Here is an 8,437-nt window from a genome sequence, read left to right as displayed (position 1 = left end):
CAGAATGAAGTGAGTTCATTCTTACAAGGTAAGTTCATTGAGTCAGCATAAAGTGGTAGACACCATATTACAGCTATGCAATCCATCATAATCACCATACTGTATGGTCTCTGATGTGGTTACATGCTGATGTATGTTGCAAACTCAACTAGCTCTCACAGTCTCACGCAAGAATTAGACTTCTTCCATGTTTCTCAAAACGTCAAATTTCGAATGTTTAAGGTTAAGTTTAGGCATTAACTCCGAAACCTTAAGGCTAGGCATTAACTATGACTGGTTAAGGTGTTGGGAAGGCTTAAAATCAAAAAATCTAATTTCTATTTCTGGATTTGAACTTTCAACCTTTAGAATCAAGGCAGATGCTTCTGCCCGTCCACCACGCTCTAGCAAAACCAAACCTACTTGAAGTTAAAACTTCTTGAGAATACAGGGGGTGCTATTTTCCATTAGCTAATTTGCTCTACAGATTAAACTGCCTCTTATTCAATTATTGCTCTTACTATATGCATATAAATAATACCATTTGGAAAAAAACAATCTCTAGTTTCTAAAACCGTTTCAATTCTGTCTTGAGTGATACAGAAGTCATTTGACAGCACTTTCCATGACACAGAAGAAAAAAGCAAGATGTGTATGCCAGCTTCAACGCTCTGCCTATATATGGTCGTGCCCCCTATGACCCGAAACACACCTCATTGGCCTTTCCTCTGGGTGTCAAGAGGACGTCAGAGGAAAAATATCTTGTTTATCTGGGACTGACGTGAAATGAGAGCTAATTCTTTGGCGTGACCGACAACTTTCGATTCTCTAAATCGTGCGACTTGTAGCTGCGATTGTCTTCTGTTGTGCGGCCATTATGGATGAAAACTATCTCCGTCTCGAAGTTTGTTTGATACATGTGACCATATCATCGTAATGTATGTTTTTTCAATATAGTTTAATCAGATTATTTGAATTTTTTTCGGGAGTTTTGTGGTGTTCCGTTGTCTGATTTTATTTACGTTTGAGAGATCCGTGCCACTCGACCAGTACCTGTGCTAAATGGAGTGGAAAGGAACAATTCTGAACGGAACCAACGACTCATCTTGACAAAGGACACTTTGATCAACATTCTGATGAAAGATCAGCCATAGTAAGACCCAATTTACGATGTTATATCATATCTGTTGTGCATGTGAACTGGCCGTGGGCCGCCTAGCCGAATCTGCCTGGTATAGCTTATGCTAACTTTAGCGCTACATTTTGTTTTCGTTATAACACATTTAATAAATCTGAAAATATTGTTTTTGGATTCACCAGATGTTGGGCTTTCAATATCTGTACGCCTGTGTATTTTTCTGAAATGTTTTAAGATGAGTAATTCGTTATATGACGTTGGTCTCTGTAATTGTTCTGGCTGGGTCAGCACTATTTCAGATTGCAGCTGCAATGTAAAACTGTGATTTAACCTGAAAAATGCAAATTTTTTCAAAAAAAACTATGCTATTACATAAATATGTTATCAGACTGTCATCTTATGAAGTTGTTTCTTGGTTAGTGGCTATATATATTTTTATTTAGTCGAATTAGTGATAGCTTACTGACGCAGAAAAAAACTGTTGGGAGTAAAAAAATCGTGTCCTTTGCTAACGTGGTTAGCTAATAGATTTACATATTGTGTCTTCCCTGTAAAAACATTTTAAAAATCTTAAATGGTGGCTTTATTCACAAGACCTGTATCTTTCATCTGGTGTCTTGGACTTGTGAATTTAATGATATTTAGATGCCTACAAGTTACTTGTGACGCTATGCTAGCTGATGCTACTCAGTGGGGGGGGTGGTGGGGGTGCTCCCGATCAGGGTTTGGTGACTCGTGAGAAGTCAGAGCTCGCTGTTGCCCCTACTGGTTGGTTTCCATGTCATCTCCCAACGTCCTCAGATATGGATGGACGTTGAATACTGACTTGTATCAAGGGTGATCTGGCTGTGTAAAACTGGTTTGAACAGGTCCAGTGTGTTCAGTTGGTGTTCTCTAACAGTTGTTCCATTTCCTCTTCCAGTAGTGCAGAATTGACTTGACTGACTCAGTAGACTTGACAGTTGACTTGACTGACTCACCTTCATGGCTTCAGACTTCTTGTGGAACATCTCCTCCATGTTCTCAGCCAGCTTCTTCACCAACCTCAATCCATCTATCTCTTCTACACGCACCGCTCGCTCAAACTCCTTATACTTCTGTAAGAAACACACGTACACACACATACGACCTCATTATAACACATTGTAGCAAGAACATTTGTAAGAAAACACACAAAATCAGAAAATGCATTAAAATGTCATGTATTAATATATTTTGACCAACAATGTAACCTAACTAACTCAAATGGCAACCACAAAACCCATTCCAACCCCAGCCAGTGACATATCGACCCCACCAACACACACGCACGCACACACATGCACACTTAGCAAAGCATTATCTTTGCACACACACACAGCATAAATCAGGCCTCACCATGTCCAGTGACCACATCAGCTCTGTTAAATCTCATTACTGGTGTAACAGTTGGGGTGCTTACATTCACCACCAACCTCATTGGGGCGGTGACATTAAGTCCTAATAATTCCAGCACTTGTACATGCCACAAACTCTCAGCACACACACACACACACACACACACAACACACACCACACACACACACACACACACACACACACACACACACACACACACACACACACACACACACACAAACACACACACACACACACACACACACACACACACACACACACACCACACACACACACACACACACACACACACACACACACACACACACACACACACAGACACAGACACACACACATATACACACACAGAGACAACACACACACACACACACACACACACACAATATCACCCACACAGACACACACACACACAGACAGACACACACACATACACACACAGACACCACCACACACACAACAGACACACACCACACACACACACACACACACACACACACACACACACACACACACACACACACACACACACACACACACACACACACACACACACACACACACACACACACACACACACACACACACACACACACACACACACACACACAGACAGACAGAACACACACACACACTCTGTGCCTGGTTGGAACATGTTTTTCTAAAGATCATCTGAGGAATAATGTTTTCCCATAAATTGACTGATTTAGTTGTGGAACGGCACATACAGTGCAACGTGAAATAGATGCTTAATACACAGTATCAAGTCACAACAAGGCCGATTTCAAATGCTTACATCAATGTGAAAGTAGCTGGAGCAAAAAACAGCTGACCCGAATGCAATCTGCCCAATTTATCCTACACATGCATTTCAAAGCACTTAATCTACAAGGACATATTAAGACATACAAAATCGACCAAAGAATGACGAAAATCACAAAATACAAAAGGAAACTCTACACATTTAAACCATGTCCGTGATTCAGCACCTCTGAATGGACAGCGCCTCGGTACAGGTAATCATAGTTCTGTGGTGCTGAATGGACAGCGCCTCGGTACAGGTAGTTATAGTTCCGTGGCGTGGTGATGAATGGAACAGCGCCTCGGTACAGGTAGTTATAGTTCTGTGGCTTGGTGCTGAATGGACAGTGCCTCGGTACAGGTAGTTATAGTTCCGTGGTGATGAATGGACAGCGCCTCGGTACAGGTAGTTATAGTTCCGTGGCGTGGTGATGAATGGACAGCGCCTCGGTACAGGTAATCATTGTTTTGTGGCGTGGCGCCTCTATCTCGAACCCAACTATAGAATTATTCCGTTTGTGGGCAGTTAGACATTTTTGGGGCACAGTTAGGTAGCCTGCAATACGAAGGCCAAGGCACTCAGACCCTGTGTTGGGGAGAGCTACCGGCCTGTTGGTTTTCGCTAGATTGGGGTCGGAGCGAAAAGCTACAGGACGGTAGCTCTCCAGGAACAGGGTTGGAGAGCCCTGGCATAGGCTTATATTGAAATTGTAACTGGCACACAGAGCTTTAGAAATGGTAGGATCAATTGTAAATTGGCACTGAAAATGGTTTCCGACCCCCTGCTAAAGGCTATATGAAGCCACCCTTATGAAACGGCGCATACAGTCTACTATGACAGTGTCATTGTCTCGGGCGCTTTCCACTGTTCCACATAAGGTTAGCGCCCAGCTAATTTTAGCATTTGCCCGTCTGCAATATTTGCCAGGGAAGGAAAACATTCTGCATGGTGGCGCTGAGAATATTTAAATATTGCATCAACGAACAAGGCGGCTCGTAGAATATTGAAACATTTTGTGTCAGCAAGGTAGCTCTGAAAATATATATATTTTTTGTGTCAACAAGGTGGCTCTGAGAATATTGAAACATTTTGTATCAACAAGGTGGCTCTGAGAATATTAATATTGCGACATAGTAGCCAACTAGGAGGTGTCACGCGCATGTTTTTTCCCGGGCCAACTTGTCTYTGTCTRATATTATAGCTTTTCATAAGCAGCAGTTGCACTATCTGGGTGCTCATTATATAAAAGCAGTCGTATACATCCACTATAGCTTAAAAACTTAATATTAATGATGTTTTGCCAGCAAAATGGATCTGTTAGAATATCTCATTTAATTCAGGAAGATGGACAAACAAGACTGATAGAGTGAGAGGTGGAAATGCATTATTCCAGAGATAGGCAGTCTTACAGTGGGGATTGGGGATGCTGGCAGAGGATCATAGCTGTAGGAAGTAGGGCAGCTGAGGGTGCTGCAGCACCTCCTATGAAAATAATAAACAAATATATATATAAAAAAATTAGGGTACTGAAATTAATTTTTTCACAAAAGTAGTGCACTGTCCTTTATTTGTATTAGCAGACCATATAGATGTTTGCAGCGCTGGCAAAAACTTGTTTTCAGCATCTCTGCTTTGGCAAAAAAGGTAGTTGTATAATTAAGAGCAGTACCTTGCAGGATCCAATAGTTGGAATTGTAAGAGTGGTTGCCCTGTCCCTTTTCTCTGCTATTGACATTCTAATGGCATCCAGAAAGAACAAAACCCTGTACTCAAACATTTACATCAGAAGGTGCAACGTTATAGGCAAAGACACAAAACATTCCATCAAATTATATATTTTTATTGATCAAATAACATATAACATTGAATAACATTGAAAACAACCCCTTTTTTTGTGCAGTATTAATATACCAGCCTTAGAAACCACTTGTACATAATGTAAATTACATTACTGTTTTGCACATAAGCTGGTCATCTAGTTTGTACCTGTACTGCAGGAGGCTGCTCATCTAGGTTTGACCTGTACTGCAGGGGCTGCTCATCTAGGTTTGTACCTGTACTGCAGGAGGCTGCTCATTTAGGTTGTACCTGTACTGCAGGAGGCTGCTCATCTAGGTTTGGACCTGTACTGCAGGAGGCTGCTCATCTAGGTTTTGACCTGTACTGCAGGAGGCTGCTCATCTAGGTTTGTACCTGTACTGCAGGAGGCTGCTCATCTAGGTTTGTACCTGTACTGCAGGAGGCTGCTCATCTAGGTTTGTACCTGTACTGCAGGAGGCTGGTCATCTAGGTTTGTACCTGTACTGCAGAGGCTGCTCATCTAGGTTTGTACTACTGCAGGAGGCTGCTCATCTAGGTTTTGGACCTGTACTGCAGGAGGCTGCTGAGGGACAGCTCTAAAATAATAACAGCTCATAATAATGGCCAGAACGGAGCAATGAATGGCATCAAACACCTGGAAACCGTGGAAACCATGTGTTTGATGTATTTGGCACCATTCCGCTAATTCCACTCTAGTCATTACTACGGGCCATTTTCCCCAATTAAGGTGCCACCAACCTCCTGTGACCTTTAGACTTTCCATCCCCTGAGGAAAAAATCAGATGAACTGTTTTGTACAGATAATTATCACACTCAAGTTACAAATGCTGGTAAACACAAAACAAATCACAAAAGTAGTGCACTGGGCCTTTACTAGTCCTGCATTAGTGGACTGAGATAGGGAAAGGGGAAAGGGTGACACCTAGTCAGTTGTACAACTGAATGCCTTCAACTGAAATGTGTCTTCCGCATTTAACCCAACCCCTCTGAATCAGAAAGACATCTTCATTGCAGGCATTTTGTCGCTGCAAGACTATGTCGCTCTTGCTGCTGGTGATTCTCTGATCCACCTCTATGCAGATGACACCATTCTGTATACTTCTGGCCCCTCTTTGGACATTGTGTTAACTAACCTCCAGACGAGCTTCAGTGCCATACAACTCTCCTTCCGTGGCCTCCAACTGCTCTTAAATGCAAGTAAACTAAATGCATGCTTTTCAATCGATCACTGCCCGCCACCTGCCCGCCCATCCAGCCATCACTACTCTGGACGGCTCTGACCAAAATTAAATCTAGAATCGGCTTCCTATATCGCAACAAAGCATCCCTCACTCATGCTGCCAAACATATCCTCGTAAAACTGGCCATCCTACTGATCCTCGACTTCGGCGATGTCATTTACAAAATAGCCTCAACACTGTACTCAACAGTGCCATCCGTTTTGTCACCAAAGCCCCATACACTACCCACCATTGACCTGTACGCTCTCGTTGGTTGGCCCTCGCTTAATACTCATCGCCAAACCCACTGGCTACAGGTCATCTCAAGTCTCTGCTAGGTAAAGCCTCGCCTTATCTCAGCTCACTGGTCACCATAGCAGCACCCACCCGCAGCACACGCTCCAGTAGGTATATCTCACCGGTCACCCCCAAAGCCAATTCCTCCTTTGGTCGCCTTTCCTTCCAGTTCTCTGCTGCCAATGACTGGAATGAACTGCAAAAATCACTGGAGCTGGAGACTCATATCTCCCTCACTAACTTTAAGCACCAGCTGTCAGAGCAGCTCACAGATCACTGCACCTGTACATAGCCCATCTGTAAACAGCCCACTATCTACCTCATCCCCATGCTTATTTATTTATTTATCTTCCTCTTTGCACCCAAGTATCTCTACTTGCACATTCATCTTCTGCACATCTACCATTCCATGTAATTGCTATATTGTAATTACTTCGCCACCATTGCCTATTACTCCCTTAACTCCCTTATCTTACCTCATTCGCACTCACTGTATATAGACTTTTTTTGTTTCTTATTTTTTTTCTACTGTATTATTGACTGTATGTTTTTGTTTATTCCATGTGTAACTCTTTGTTGTTGTATGTGTCGAATTGCTATGCTTTATCTTGGCCAGGTCGCATGTGCAAATGAGAACTTGTCTCAACTAGCCTACCTACAGCTATCACAACCTATAATTTAAAGCAATAAAATAGCTTTTGGTTTCGATTGGTCACCAAAAAAAGGACAATGAACTGAAACCTCGAAAGAGTCATGAATCTACAAAACCCTCGTTCACATGTTGTTCAACATAGGGGGACTATTGGAGCTGTCATTTGTGATTGCAAACGTGTGCTTTAAACAAYGGACATTTGTTGATTGCTAGGCATGCAAATAAGATGATTTCTTGATGCATTTGAAAYGAGGTCTAGTTGTGGCCGCAACCGGACTAGAATGTGAGGACTCATGGTGGAATGCATCGCTTACTGCCGTGAGGGCAATACGCACAATATCGTTTGTGAACTGCAGCACCCCAAACGATTAATTCTAGAGTTCGAGTTTGTTGAGCAGAGGCTGTGTATGTTTTGGTTCAACAAAGGTGTRTCCATAATAACATTCAATAATCAACTAATTACATTAATTCTTGCACCATGTGATCAATGATCAGTTTGAAACTTTTTATTCTCTATGCTGCCTGCAGCATGATCTATTTTCCTGCGCACATGACCGGTCAAAAGTTTAATAACACCTACTCATTCAAAGATTTTTCTTTATTTTACTATTTTCCAAATTGTTAAATAACAGTGAAAGAAATCAAAACCATGAAATAAAACATATRGAATCATGTAGTAACCTAAAAAGTGTTAAACAAATTAAATATATTTGATATTTGAAATTATTCAAGTAGCCACCCTTTGCCTTGATGACAGCTTTGCACATGCTTTGCATTCTCTCAAACAGATTTACCTGGAATGCTTTTCCAACAGTCTTGAAGGAATTCCCACATATGCTGAGCACTTTTCCTTCACTCTGCGGTCCGACTCATCCCAGAACATCTCAATTTGGTTGAGGTCAGGGGATTGTGGAGGCCAGATCATCTGATGCAGCACAGTTGCAGTGTGTTGGGTCATTGTCCTGTTGAAAAACAAATGATAGTCCCACTAAGCCCAAACCAGATGGGATGGTGTATTGCTGCAGAATGCTGTGGTAACCATGCTGGTTAAGTGTGCTTTGAATTCTAAATAAATCACAGACAGTGTCACCAGCAAAGCACCCCCACACCATAACACCTCCTCCTCCATGCTT

This window comes from Salvelinus sp. IW2-2015, unplaced genomic scaffold, assembly GCF_002910315.2.
Source record: "Salvelinus sp. IW2-2015 unplaced genomic scaffold, ASM291031v2 Un_scaffold1374, whole genome shotgun sequence".
NCBI classification, from domain to species: Eukaryota; Metazoa; Chordata; class Actinopteri; order Salmoniformes; family Salmonidae; genus Salvelinus; species Salvelinus sp. IW2-2015.
This window is presented reverse-complemented; position numbering follows the sequence as displayed.